The following is a 15,594-nucleotide window of genomic DNA, read 5'->3' as shown; positions in this document are numbered from 1 at the left end:
ATCAGAGTGAGGGTTGTTTATCCAAGACTTCACCACTTACACCCATAGTTGGCATGCCAGGGTTCCGACCAGGGATGATGGACTCAGGGTTCGCACTATGGGCAGTGAGAGGAGTTTCTAGTTTGGGAGACTTGTTTGAGGGGGAAGTTATGATGTCTTTTCAGCAACTGAGCTGCAAATACGGGTTGCCCAGCAGAGACCTTTTCTGTTTTTTTCAGGTTAGGGATTTCATCCAGAAGAAGACTTCGCTTCTCACTAAGTCTGAGAAGCCCGATACAGAGAGAATGTTGCTACGCTCCATAAGCACCCTTTCGGTCAGTGCCCTCTATCGCCTGCTGGGTGGTAGGGCCTGGCAGGGTATTAACTGGTTATGTGAGGTCTGGGAGCAGGAGGTAGGAGTGGAGATTTCTTCTGAAACATGGGAGAACATATGGGAGAATACTCAAAAGATCTCAGTCTGTAACAGGACATGCGCTACGCAGTTAAAAGTTCTGCACAGGGCTCATCTGGCACCAGACCACCTGGCCAGGTTTAAAAAAGGGGCATCTTCAGTGTGTCCCAAATGTAAAATAAATGTAGGTACTCTTACCCATTGCTTCTGGACATGCCACAGGCTCCGTGTTTATTGGAGCGCTGTGGCAGGAGAGATAGGGAGGGTATTGAGGACTGAAGTCAAAGTAGACCCGATTCTTAGGTTTATCGAATTTACCATCTTTAGCCGGGCATGGGAAGAAACTATTTAATATTCTTGCATACTGTGCACGGAAGAATATTCTGATGAATTGGGTGTCTGAGAACCCGTGGGGCTTGCTGGGATGGCAGAAATTAATTATGGAGCATATTCCTTTGGACGTTTTTACAAACATGGTGCACCACACATTTTTATAAGGCATGGCAGCCCTACTTGAGTTACTTGGAAACAGATTTGTCAGTTGTCTTAACTAGGGTGTTTGGTTAACCAGAATGGTTAGATTTGTCAAGTCCTGGACCCTGGAGAGGGTATCCTGAGTTAATATGGGTATATAGACAATACCCCCGTTCCTTTGTTTGGGAGCTTTGCGCCGAGCATAGCTGTTCTGTATTTTGTGTTTTCTTTTGTTTTTTTTTTTGCTTTTTTTTTGGTGTTGCTTTGCACAGTGTTCGGGTTTGTTTTGTATTAGAGGGTAGGTTAATAGTTAGGAGACAGTAGTTGTATTGTTATATGTGTTTTTTTTTCTTTTTATTATACTGAAATTTGTTATTGCTTGTATTTTTCAATAATTTTATATGTTTGTAAAGTTAAAAAAAATTTGCTAATAAATATATTTACAAACAAAAAAGAATTAACTTATTGGAGATTTTGTTACTCTTTATCAGATTGACATGTCACCATAAAAAGGTGCATAATTCAAATTTTTAAAAGTAAAATTTAGTAGACAAGTTAGCGTATCATTGGTTAATGGACAGTGGGAAGGTTGCAAATGTTGGACATAGGATTGTGGGAGCTCAAAGAACCCTGCTACCATATTGGTGAATCACCCTATCAGCTGGCATTATGATGGCTATTGCTGCAGTAAGAGTTTTCACGTTGTGATTTGCTAAGCTGTCCATCAGCCAGAACTACTTCATGGTATTCCCAGGGGGAGGAGTGTGAAGATTCGAAAACAACAACAGGGGCTACTTTCCCTGCAGTAGCGCTGGTAACCCAGTCGCTAAAATGTCTCAAAGACACTCAAGATGGGGTTTTGAGCTTCAACCTATCGCTAAGGATGTCTTAAATGCATTCCAAAAGGCATTTAAGATTTCAACATAAACAGCCTCCCTGAGGATGTTTCAGCTCTTGATTACTGATTAAATTAGCATCTTATACTGCCAAAGATGACCAAGTGCCATTTTGGTGTGTAACACTACCCTATTACCATCTGGAGCAAAAGCAGATTAAAATGTCCCCCTTTGTGCTTACTCTTCAAGGCTCTTGCCTACTTTGGAGCTCTGATTAGAAACAATAATCTAAGTGGCAGCAGCAGCTAAAATGCTGAGAATCTGGAACAGGTCTGATGCCCTCTTGTGATGCATCCAATGACCCTCTCTTAAACTGCATCATCTCAGAATAGAGGTTGCCAGGTTGAGGTGCCTCCTCTGCCAGGAAGCAGTTAGGGTCCAGATGCAAGGGAGTGACTCCTTCATCTCTCCAGCAGTCAGGAGGGCATTGAATGGTTTTGTAGATAGAAATGCTGTGCAGGGATATGGGGAAAAGACAGGAGATTGGCACTAGGTAACAGAAACAAAGCAGATACAACAGGTCAAATGGCCTCCTTTTGCAATGTAATATTTCTGTGATTGTATGATTCTTGCAATGGCCCACAAGCTTACAGACAGGTTGTCCAATACAACAAGCATTTGCCTGATTAAACTCATCAATTCCCTTCTGTTACTTGATTCACTAGCCCCTCCATAGCCTTCCCTGGACTCCTCCACAGCAGAACTAGTACACAATCTTGTAGTCCCCTGCAGTATGCCTGTTATCCACTAATGCATTGTGCAACCCACAGTAAGGATCCTACCCTAGCCTCTCAGTTACATGTGGTGCTGATCCCTGAGCTGGTGCCTTTGGCAGTGGTAGAGATTTTTTGCAGAGTCTTCTTCCTCATACTCCTCTCGCTCCTCTTCCATGGAACAAAATGTCTCTTCTTCCTCTCACATTTCCTCCAGAGCTTACGAAGATTAATCTAGAAGGGTTAGACCTCTATGGCGAGTCACTGTGATGAAACATTGTTTGGATTTATGGAGCTTCTCAGTCAGGATAGGTTCAGGGAAGATTCATGTCATGGCAATAAATATCTGGCAACACTGGAGGTCATGTCTTGGGAGGTAAAGGTTTGTGGTTATGATCTCCTTCCATAGTCACCACATCAGTTGTCCCTGTAGCCTCTTTGCTCCTTTTGGTTAGACGTTAACCCTCCTCTGTTGAACCTCTTTTGGTTTCTGATGGAAGGTTACAGGCCTGAGAAAGCTCACTTTATTTCTGTCTGCCAGATCTCCTCAATATTGTGAGTATTTTCTGTTTATATTCACCATCCCCACATCTGTAGTATTTTTCTTTTGAAAAAAGATAGATGGTTGTTATTGTTGCAGACAATCATTTCAACCTTTTGATATCGCTGCAAGAGTTCCCACAGTAGGGTGCTAGGCCTGACTATCTGCAAGTCCTACAATACCCAACAGCTCTACACCATTTAGCAGAAAGCTGCCCAAATGACTGGTAGTCCATCCATAACCTTACATATCACTTCATTCATCACCAACACCTCATGGCTGCAATATGTGCCATGTACAAAGTGCATTGTGACATCTTGTTTGACAGCACTCCCTAAATATTGATTTTTATCCGGTAGAAGGATATCAGATTCAATGGAACATCACCTTTTCCAGGTTCCCCTTCAAGTTAAAAAATTATCCTGATTTGGAACTATGTCATCATTCTTTCATTGCCACAGGGTCTGTATACTAGATCTCTACCTCTCACCATTCGGACTGCAGCAGTTCAAGAATATGGCTCAGCACATCTGTTTCCAAAAACAATAATGAATGACTAATAAATACTGGCTTGCCATTGATACCCATATCGCAAGAATGGTTTCTTTGTCAGATTTTTGTCAGTGGTGGCTTACCATTGCTCTCCAATCTTAGTAGAAGATTGAGGTGAGAGATACTAAGTCTAATTCAGCTGTACAGGAATTGAACTGGCATTGGTAGCATTATTCTATGTTACACCCCAGTCAGGAATGAGCATGTGTAGAGAGAAATTTGGATGCAGTAACAGAGAACTGAACTAACTAAAACAATGCAAAATAATTCATTTTGGAAATAGAAATGAGTGAAGGTCAAAATGGCAAACTTTAAGGATGCAAATATGTTAGATAAGTGACATTGAGAGATGGCAGCACAAGAAAAAAGGAAGAATTAAAAGGAAGTGGAACAATTAAAGCCTTAGAGTCATAGAGATGAAACAGACCCTTCTGTCCGGCCAGATATCCTAAACAAATCTAGTCTTATTTGCCAGCATTTGGCCCATATCCCTCCAAACCCTTCCGATTCATTTACCCAACCAGATGCCTTTTAAATGTTGTAAGACCATAAGACCATAAGACATAGGAGTGGAAGTAAGGCCATTCGGCCCATCAAGTCCACTCTGCCATTCAATCATAGCTGATGCGCATTTCAGCTCCACTTACCAGCGTTCTCCCCGTAGCCCTTAATTCCTCGAGACAACAAGAATCTATCAATCTCGGCCTTGAAGACATTTAGCGTCCCGGCTTCCACTGCACTCCGTGGCAATGAATTCCACAGGCCCACCACTCTCCGGCTGAAGAAATGTCTCCCCATTTCTGTTCTGAAATGACCCCCTCTAATTCTAAGGCTGTGTCCACAGGTCCTAGTCTCCTCGTTTAACTGAAACAATTTCCTAGCATCCACCTTTTCCAAGCCATGTATTATTTTGTAAGTCTCTATTAAGTCTCCCCTTAATCTTCTAAACTCCAACGAATACAATCCCAGTATCCTCAGCCGTTCCTCATATGTTAGACCTAACTGCATATCTCCCCAACCCTTTCCAGCTCTTAACTTCACTTTATGCCCCTATTGATCCGGGCATAAACTGCAAGCAACTGCACGCAATATTTCGGGGGAACCGAATGAACAAATGAAATAGACGACTGGAGAAAGCCACAGAAACCTGCCGTTTCCAATAAAACATCTTTTGCTCAATCCTGCGCTGTGCACTTATCCTGAGCCCGATGCTCCAGTAATCTCTTGTCCGTGTCAGTAAAAGCTGCTCCACGAGGATTAATTACAGAACAGGTGCATCTAAATGGATTGAATTGCTTGATCCTAGCATGTGACAAAATGCAGTTCTTTCCACAAGTTAGATTCTACATGATCAGTTCTTTTCCTTAAGAGGGGTTACTCTGGAGTAAGTGCAAGCAAGTGTTCCACAAAAGTAAAAAAACAAAATAGTCTCAAATTTGGAAAACAACAGAAAGGTTTCAAATGACAACAGGTCAACATTTTAAGCCTATAACTCTTTCTCCCTCTTCCCCCAATATTAAAAATGGGTCAACAGTTTCCTAATTGCATTAATCATGCTAATGGAGTTTCTGGCTTCAAATGAAAGTAGTATTATACAACGTTTAATTTAAGTGGTCTACTTACAGTCCTTCCTTGGAACAGACTGGCTAAAATCGGAAGTGTAAAGCAGATACAGGAGAAGGTCTATTCCACCCTCTTATTCAATTTAGATCCTGTCTACTTTTAGACTTCACAAACTATTGTAATTGTTGTAATTGTACCAGCCTCCACCACTTCCTTTGGCAGCTCATTCTATATATGCACCTCCCTCTGTATGAAAAAGTTGCCCCTTAGTCCCCTTTTAAATCTATCCCCTCTCACCCTAAACTGATGCCCTGCTGAAACAAATTCAATAGATTTTTTTTAGGTAGATTAACTAGCTGCTCAGAGATACTGGGGCAGACTGAATGGACTGAATTGCTTACCTGTGTACTGTAACAAGCAGATGAATTAGGAACAGGAAAGAACAAAGAACAAAGAACATTACAGCACAGGAACAGGCCCTTCAGCACTCCAAGCCTGCGCGAAAGGAAGGACATACTGGCACTGGAGCGTGTCCATCGGAGATTCACACGGATGATCCCTGGAATGGTAGGTCTAACATACGAGGAACGGCTGAGGATCCTGGGATTGTATTCATTGGAGTTTAGAAGATTAAGGGGAGATCTAATAGAAACTTACAAGATAATACATGACTTGGAGAGGGTGGACGCTAGGAAATTGTTTCCATTAGGCGAGGAGACTAGGGCCCGTGGACACAGCCTTAGAATTGGAGGGGGTCAATTCAGAACAGAAATGCGGAGACATTTCTTCAGCCAGAGAGTGGTGGGCCTGTGGAATTCATTGCCGCAGAGTGCAGTGGAGGGACGCTAAATGTCTTCAAGGCAGAAATTGATAAATTCTTGATGTCACAAGGAATTAAGGGCTACGGGTAGAATGCGGGTAAGTGGAGTTGAAATGCGCATCAGCCATGATTGAATGGCGGAGTGGACTCGATGGGCCGAATGGCCTTACTTCCGCTCCTATGTCTTCTGGAAAAGTGAAATGTAATTCGGCTTGCACCATCAGCCATAGCAGGACTTGAACCTGGGTCCCCAGGATATTAACTAAGTTCCTTAGTTGGGGTGATAATACCACTAGGCCATCTCTTGCCTGATACTAAGGCAGGTGAGCCTGCTCTGCCATTCAATCGGATCATGATTGGTCTCATTACTCTACTTTCCAGCCATCCTGTAAACCTTTTATCCCTTTCCTTCAGGATCTATCTATCTTTGCCTTCAAAATGCTCAAAAACGTATTTCTGCTTCTACAGCTATTTGAGGAAGAGTTTCAAAAGTTTGTGACACCCTGAGAGAGAAATAAAATCCTCTTAACACTGTCTTAAATGATTGGCCCAATACTTGCAAACAGTTACCATCAGTTCTACATTTTCCCACATGAATTTGACCATGGTATGACTACTATAAATACTGCTTTGAGATTGAGCCTGTAATGTAAATCTTTAACACCAGGAACATCACGTCTCCTCTGGCAGTGAATCCATAGTAGAGTACTTGGAAGACATGGCTATAAAATATTTATTGCAAATAAAGATGTCAACTTAGCTGCAAATCTGTAAATCTACAAATCTGTATATCTAGCTGAAATCATATGATACAAAGAATACAAACATTCTTGTTTAAATAATCCCTGAATATGGGCCAATATGTGGGTACATTTCCAAGGCAATGCCCAGCATCTGCAGCCCTCACTTTCTCTCAGAGTTAAAAATCACACAACACCAGGTTAGTTGGAAAGTGTGGTGCTGGAAAAGCACACTGGGTCCGGGCATAATTCAGGGACCAAGGGTGCCAACGTTTTGTACATAAGCTCTTCATCAGTAACGTGGAGGGGTGGGTAGAGACAAATAGGAGGGCAGGGCTGGGAAGGCGATAGGTAGATGCAGATGCAGGATGATGACGATAGCATAGAGGGGAGGGTGGAGCAGTTAGGTGGGAAGGAAGATAGACAGGTAGGATAGTGCAAGAGGGCAGTGTCGAGTTGGAGGGTTGGATCTGAGATGAAATGGGGGGAGGGGAGATCAGGAAATTGGTGAAGTCGACATTGATTCTGTGTGGTTGGAGGGTTCCAAGGCGAAAGATGAGGAATTATTCCTTTAGGTGTCGGGTGGTTTGGATTTGGCAGTGGAGGAGGACCAGGTCTTGCATGTCCTTAGCGAGGGAGAGTTGAAGTGATGGGCCACAGGTGGTTGGGTTGTTTAGTACGTGTGTCCCAGAGATGTTCCCTGAAACATTCCACGAATTGGTGTCCTCTCCCCGATGTAGAGGAGACCACATCGAGAGCAATGGACACAGTAGATGAATTGCTTCGATGTGCAAGAAAATGCCGGATGTGGAAAGATCCTTTGGGGTCTTGGATGGAGGTGAGGGGGGAGGTATGGGCACAGGTTTTACACCTCTTGCAGCCATAAGGGAAGGTGCCGGGTGTGAAGGGTGGGTTGGTGGGGGTGTTGGTATATCCCTAACAAGGGCATTGCGGTGGGAATGGTCTCTTCAGGATATCAATAGGGGTGGGGAGGGAAATATATCTCTGGTGGTGGGCTCTGATTGTAGGTGGCCGAAATGGCAGAGGATGATGCACTAAATCCAGAGATTAGTGGAATGGAAGATGAGGAGACCAGAGGGGTTCTAGCCTTATTGCAGTTGGAGGGGTGGGGTTCAAAGACGGAGGTATGGGAAGTGGAGGAGATGTGCTGGAGGACATTGTTGATCACATGGGAGGGGAAATTGTGGTCCTTGAAACAAGAGGCCATCTGGGATGTCCTGGAATGGAATTGGTCCTCCTAGGAGCAGGTATGGCAGAGGTGGAGGAATTGAGTGTAAGGGATCAGGTTTTAAAACGGAAGGGGAGTGGGAGGAAGAGTAGATCAGGGGCTGTAACAGTTGTTGGGTTTGAAGTAGATGTCCGTGTTGAATTGGTCACTGGAAATGGAGGCAGAGAGGTCCAGGAATGGGAGGGAGGTGTCCGAGATGGTCCAGGTGAACTTGAATTTAAGGGTGGAAGATGTTAGTGAAGTTGGTGAACTGTTCCACCTCCTTGTGGGAGCACGAGATGGCGCCGATACAGTCATCAGTGTAGCGGAGGAAAAGGTGGGGAATGGTGCCAGTGTAGCTGCAGAAGATGGACTGTTCCATGTATCTGATGAAGAGGCAGGTATAGCTGAGGCCCATGCAGGTGCCCATGGCTATGCCTTTGGTCTGGAGGAAGTGGGTGGATTCGAAAGCAAAGTTGTTGAGGGTGAGGACCAATTCAGCCAATTGAATGAGTGTATCGGTGGAGGGGTAGAAGTTGGATTGATGGGAGAGAAAGAAACGGAAGGCTTGGAGGCCTACATCATGGTGGACAGGTGTGTACAGGGACTGGATATCCATAGTGAAGATGAGGTATTGGGGACCAGGAAAATGAAAGTCATGGAGGAGGTGGAGGGCGTGGGTGGTGTCCCGAATGTACGTGGGAGTTCCTGGATCAAGGGCGATCTAATGAAGCTTGTATTTCCAAATAAACCTGTTGGACTATAACCTGGTGTTGTGTGATTTTTAACAATGAATGAGACAACAGAGAATGATTGTGCCATGTAAACCATTATGTGTATTTGTCTGTTAATAGGAAGCTTCATATAAACTCTCCAATTGTAACAAAAACTAGAAGAATTTGCCAGCGTAAACGGAACATCCTATAAGGTAATTGGTTCTTGGGAACATTCAGAAGTGAATGAGTAGATGTTTTATGTATTCACGTCAGAACTAAGATTCATAAGAAAAAAAATTGACATTCACTACTGTGAAGTTGTTATGTGAACTCTTGTTTGGAGTCTGATTAAAGACCATGCTATTTCAAATTATTTTTCTCCCTGTTAACATCTTGGTTGGTTATAGGCAATTATTCAAACAGAAAGAATCAATTTGATCTATTATTTGAAGTCCGGTCTTGAATCTGCTTTCTTTTCCTTTGTTATTTAATGTGAAATATACTTTGTTCAAATAGAGTGTGAATTGAATAACATTCAATCAGGATACCATTCTCAAACGATTATTAACTCCCTTGACTGTTTCTACTTTACTAAAACAGACTATTTGGCCCAGCACATCTATGCTAGTGTATATGTTCTCATGATTGTCTTTTCACCTTATTTTGAGTCATCCTATTAACAAATTGTTTCTTTCCCTTCTCCTTCATCTACTCACCTAGCCTCCCTTACATCAATACAATTCATCTCAACCATCCCATGTTGTTGCAAGTTACACATCCTCACCACTTTCCAAGTAAAGACACTCTTTTGTATCTTCACGATTTCTGTCTTCTGAGTGTTTTGTTGTTGTACACATCTCAGAAAGTCACTATAAGATAGCGAAAGGAATTCACAACTTAGGATAGCACAGTATAGCAGGTCTTTCTCTCACAGTCAGCCAGCTGAATGATCAGTACTAAAGCAAACAATCAGTTTAAGCAATTGGTCAGTTAAGCAATTGGTCAATTATTTATCCAGTAATCCACACATATTAAACAAATTGGTAACATTAATATGCCTATAACATACATCCTTTGTAAGGCTGAGATATATATCTAGTTACTGTGGTTGATAACTTGAACTTGTTCTCACCAATGTATCTGTTGCAGAAGCATCTATGTACAACAGTATTGGTAGGAGTCAACTCGAAGTGTTTATGGAGGTGTTGTCTCGCCTTCAGATCTTTCATTTTGATGTGCGACATTACGACTAACTGGGGTACTTTTCAAATATGTCTAACAACTCAATTCTGGGCACCCATCTATGGGCCATCAGCAGCAGCAGAGCTGTACTCTGACACAATTTTCAATCTCGTGGCCTGATATACCCCCCACTCTACCATCACAGTCAAACCAGGGGATCAATCCTAGTTCAATGAAGAATGCAGAAACATCACAAAATGAAATGTCAATCTGGTAACACTAGAACACGGGCATACCTGCATGCCAACAACCAAAAGTGGCAACTGATAGATGGAGCCAAGTGAATCCCCAACCAATGGATCTGATTCAACTTTGCACTTCTATCATATCCAGTAATAAATGGGGATGGACAATTATACAATACAGTGGAGGATGAAACTACACAAGTATGGGTAACATGTACATCAGTGAGAAGGATAAGGTTGAATCTTAATCCAGCAGCACTGAGCCTCCTTCCAAGGTCCCCCTCAAACGTGGCAGGCTTCAACAGTAATGCTGAAGACTTCTGCTCCAAAGATTCCCACACTTCTGTTGAGATCATTCCAGTACAGTGCCAAGTTTGGCATCTACCAGCAATGTGAAAAATTACCTGGGCATATCCTGGACATAAAAAGCAGGACAAATCCAACACTCCCCCTCAGTCTACTCTCGATCATCAGTAAAGTGATGGAAAGTGTCATCAACAGCGCTAAAGAGCAGCACCTGCTCAGCAATAACCTGCTCAGTGACACCCAGTTTGAGATCACTCCTGACCTCATTGTAGCCTTGGCTCAAACATAGGCATTAGAACTGAACCTACTCTCGATCATCAGTAAAGTGATGGAAAGTGTCATCAACAGCGCTAAAGAGCAGCACCTGCTCAGCAATAATCTACTCTGTGACACCCAGTTTGAGATCACTCCTGACCTCATTGTAGCCTTGGTTCAAACATAGGCATTAGAACTGAACTTAAGAGGTGAGGTAAACATTACTGGCCTGGACCTCAGGGTCACAATTAACCAAGTGTGGCACCAAAAAGATGTAGCAAAACTGGCGTCAATAGGAATCAATGGTAAAGCTCCTCATTGCCTGGAATTGTACCTGACAGAAAGGCTGATGACTTGGAGGAGCCAGTGTCGGACTGGGGTGGACAAAGTTAAAAATCACACAATACCAGATTGTAGTCCAACAGGTTTATTTGGAAGATAGAGGATTCCAAATAAACCTGATGGACTATAATCTAGTGTTGTGTGATTATTAACAATGGATGATGGTTGAGGTCATTGGAGTTCAGTAATTTCAGCTCCAGGACATCTCTGCAGGGCAGTGTCTGAGGCCCAACTATTTTCATCTGCTTCACCAGTGATCTTTCTTCCACCATAATGTCAGAAGTGTGACTGTTTGCTTATGGGTGCACAATGTTCAGCGCCCTTCATGCCTCTCAGATGTTGAATTTGTTCAAATCCAAAAGTTGCAAGACCTGGACAATATCTGGCTTGTGCTGATAAACAGCAAGTAAAATTGAGCCACGCAATTGTAAGAGAGAAAGTGAGGGCTGCAGATGCTGGAGATCAGAGCTGAAAATGTGTTGCTGGAAAAGCGCAGCAGATCAGGCAGCATCCAAGGAGCAGGAGAATCGACGTTTCGGGCATAAGCCCTTCTTCAGGAATTGTAAGGCAATGACCATCTCCAGCAAGAGAGAATTTAACTATTGTTTCTTTTTTTTATCAACGTCATTGCCATTAATGGATCTCCCACTTCCTGGGAATTACCATTTCCAGAACCTGAATGGGGTAGTTTGTAAGTACCATGGCTACAACTGTAGGTCAGAAGTTAGGAATCGTGCAGCGAGTAATTTACCTCTTGACCTCTTAAAGCCCATTCATCATCTCCAAGGTACAAGTAAGGAGTCTGATGGAATATTGTCTAATTACCTCCATGGGTGCAGCTCCAACAATACTCAACAAGTTTGACACAATCCAGGTCAAAGCAACTCACTTGATTGGCATAACATCCATAGACATGCATTCCCTCGACCACTGAAGGTCAGTAACAGCAGTGTATACAATGCATAAGATGCACTGCAGAAATTCACTGAAGATCCTCAGTCAGCACCTTCCAAACCCACTACCATCTAGAAGGACAAGGGCAGCAGATACATAGGAATATCATCACCTGCAAATTCCCCTCTAAACTGCTCACCATCCTGACTTAGAATTGGGTCACGGTTCCTTCAGTGTCGCTGGGTCAAGATCCTGGAATTCCCTCCGCAGCAGCATTGTGGGTCTGCCTACACAAAATGGACTGCAGCAGTTTCAGAAGGCAGCTCAGCAACACTTGTTCCAGGGCACTTAAGGGTGGGCAATAAAACCTGGCCCAGCCAATGTAACTCACATTCTGTGAATGATTCAAAATTATGAAGACATCAGTCTCAACAAGGCTAACAGCAAGGCAGGTACACAGACTAAAATAGGGGGAAGCACTCAGGCAATATCATATTGGCTGTGCAGTCTTACAGTACTGCAACAACATCAATTTTGCAAATTTGTCAAGTCACTAGAGCATAAATCAAACAAAAACCACTGGTCAATCAATCCATGCTAAATTCCTTGAGCTCCAGCCACATAAGTTAATTAAAGAAAAGCAAGTGGTCCACTCACACTGTTGCCTCTGGTGAATTCTCTGATCTTTGATCTATGTGCGTCAGGCTTCCTTATAAATTTACCTCCTTTTGAATAATCCATGCTTTATTTAATTACAGCATAGTGTATAACCATCTTTTGTTTCTAGGAGCTAAAAGCCATTGAGCGCAATGTTAGAGATGAAATATTTGGCATGATCAAACAGGGACCAGGTCTGGTCTATAAATGGTTGAACTCAGATGTGACCTGCACGTCAATGCAAGGAAGGCCTCAATTCTTTCACTCCAAAGTTCTAAGTGAATGTTGCTACTTCAATGTTCCCAGATTCTTTTACTATAACACAGCAACAATAATAGCAACAATAACAGATAAAACAGAAGTAGCTGCTGACTTAAATGGCCTGGTACAATAGTAATACTAAATGAAAACCTAGCACAATTGTAATTGAATATTGTGTCACAATATAGGTGGTCCCCAATTTACAAACATCTGATTTAAGAATACTCGCATTTATGAACAAGGTCCCATATGAATCTTAATTTTAAAGATCCAGTGTATGAATGTTTGCCTATATTGAAGAACGTCTATTGGATTTTATACTGTATTGTATTCTGACTTAAATACAATTCAACTTACAAATGTACTAAAGAATACAATCATTCGTAACCTGGGGACTACCTGTACTATTCTTTACCTGAACTACAGGGCTTCTGATTCTCCAACCCACTGAGAAAACATGTGACGTCAAAGAGTTGAAAAACCAAGTTAAAAACGTAGGCATGCAAACGTCCCCTTAAAGCTGATCAAAGCTAGACCATAAGACCACTTTGTTCTAACCACTTGACATTTGAGACAATAGACAAAATCTTCTGGTTAAACTGGAATGTTTAAAAAGGCAGGATGTTGAAATTACTTGAATGGGGATGTGCAAAATTTAAATTCACACTACAGGTATAAGGTTAAACATTTGGCATGAAGTTTTCAAATGCTTTCAGTCCTCAAGAGTAGTAATATCTGGATTACTCCCAGTGCCACGAGCTAGTGAGGGCAGGAATAGGAAGATAGAGCAGATGAATGCATGACTGAGGAGCTGGTGTATGGGAGAAGGATTCAAATTTTTGGATCATTGGAAGTTGTTTTGGGGTAGAAGTGACCTGTACAAGAAGGATGGATTGCACCTAAATTTGAAGGGGACTAATATACTGGCAGGGAGATTTGCTAGAACTGCTTGGGAGGATTTAAACTAGTAAGGTGGGGGGGTGGGACCCAGGGGGATAGTGAGGAAAGAGATCAATCTGAGACTGGGACAGTTGAGAACAGAAGTGAGTCAAATAGTTAGAGCAGGCAGGGACAAAGCAGAGAACAAGGTAGGACTGATAAATTAAACTGCATTTATTTCAATGCAAGAGGCCTAACAGGGAAGGCAGATGAACACAGGGCATGGTGAGGAACATGGGACTGCGATATCATAGCAATTACAGAAACATGGTTCAGGGATGGGCAGAACTGGCAGCTTAATGTTCCAGGATACAAATGCTACAGGAAGTACAGAAAGGGAGGCAAGAGAGGAGGGGGAGTGGCATTTTTGATAGGGGATAGCTTAACACCTGTACTGAGGGAGGACATTCCCGGAAATATATCCAGGTAAGTTATTTGGCTGGAACTGAGAAATAAGAAAGGGATGATCATCTTATTGGGATTGTATTATATACCCTGCCTCATAGTCAGAGGGAAATTGAGACACAAATTTGTAAGGAGATCTCAGTTATCTGTAAGAATAATAGGGTGGTTATGTTAGGGGATTTTTACTTTCCAAACATAGACTGAGACTGCCACAGTGTTAAGGGTTTAGATGGAGTGGCATTTGTTAAGTGTGTACAAGAAAATTTTCTGATTCAGTATGTGGATGTTCCTACGAGAGAAGGCGCAAAACTTGACTTACTCTTGGGAAATAAGGCAGGGCAGGTGACTGAGGTGTCAGTGGGGGAGCACTTTGGGGCCAGCGACTATAATTCTATTAATTTTAAAATAGTGATGGAGAAGGATAGAGCAGATCTAAAAGTTGAAGTTCTAAATTGGAGGAAGCTGACTGGGGACAGATGTTCGCAGGCAAAGGGACGGCTGGAAAATGGGAAGCCTTCAGAAATGAGATAACAAGAGTCCAAACAAAGTATATTCCTGTTAGAGTGAAAGGAAAGGCTGGTAGGTATAGGGAATGCTGGATGACGAGAGAAATTCAGGTTTTGGTTAGGAAAGAGAAGGAAGCATATGTCAGGTATAGACAAGAGAGATTGAGTGAATCCTTAGAAGAGTATAAAGGCAGTAGGAGTATACTTAAGAGGGAAATCAGGAGGGCAAAAAGGGGACATGCGATAGCTTTGGCAAATAGAGTTAAGGAGAATCCAAAGGGTTTTTACAAATATGTTAAGGACAAAAGGGTAACTGGGGAGAGAATAGGGTTCCTCAAAGATCAGCAAGGCAGGCTTTCTGTGGAGCTGCAGGAGATGGGGCAGATACTAAACGAGTATTTTGCAACAGTATTTACTGTGGAGAAGGACATGGAAGTTATACAATGGAGGGAAATAGATGGTGACATCTTGAAAAATGTCCATATTACAGAGGAGGAAGTGCTGGATGTCTTGAAATGCATAAAGGTGGATACATTCCCAGGACCTGATCAAGTGTGCTCCAGAACTCTGTGGGAAGCTAGGGAAGTGATTGCGTGGCCTCTTACAGGGAAATAGATGGTGACATCTTGAAAAATGTCCATATTACAGAGGAGGAAGTGCTGGATGTCTTGAAATGCATAAAGGTCCCCAGGACCTGATCAAGCGTGCTCCAGAACTCTGTGGGAAGCTAGGGAAGTGATTGCGTGGCCTCTTACTGAGATATTTGTATCATCGATAGCCACAGGTGAGGTGCCGGAAGACTGGAGGTTGGCTAATGTGGTGCCAATGTTTAAGTAGGGTGGTAAAGACAAGCCAGGGAACTATAGACCAGTGAGCCTGACCTCGGTGGTGGGCAAGTTGTTGGAGGGAATCCTGAGGGACAGGATGTACATGTATATGGAAAGGCAAGGACTGATTCGAGATAGTCA

Source organism: Chiloscyllium plagiosum, chromosome 15, assembly GCF_004010195.1.
Source record: "Chiloscyllium plagiosum isolate BGI_BamShark_2017 chromosome 15, ASM401019v2, whole genome shotgun sequence".
Classification (NCBI taxonomy): domain Eukaryota; kingdom Metazoa; phylum Chordata; class Chondrichthyes; order Orectolobiformes; family Hemiscylliidae; genus Chiloscyllium; species Chiloscyllium plagiosum.
This window is presented reverse-complemented; position numbering follows the sequence as displayed.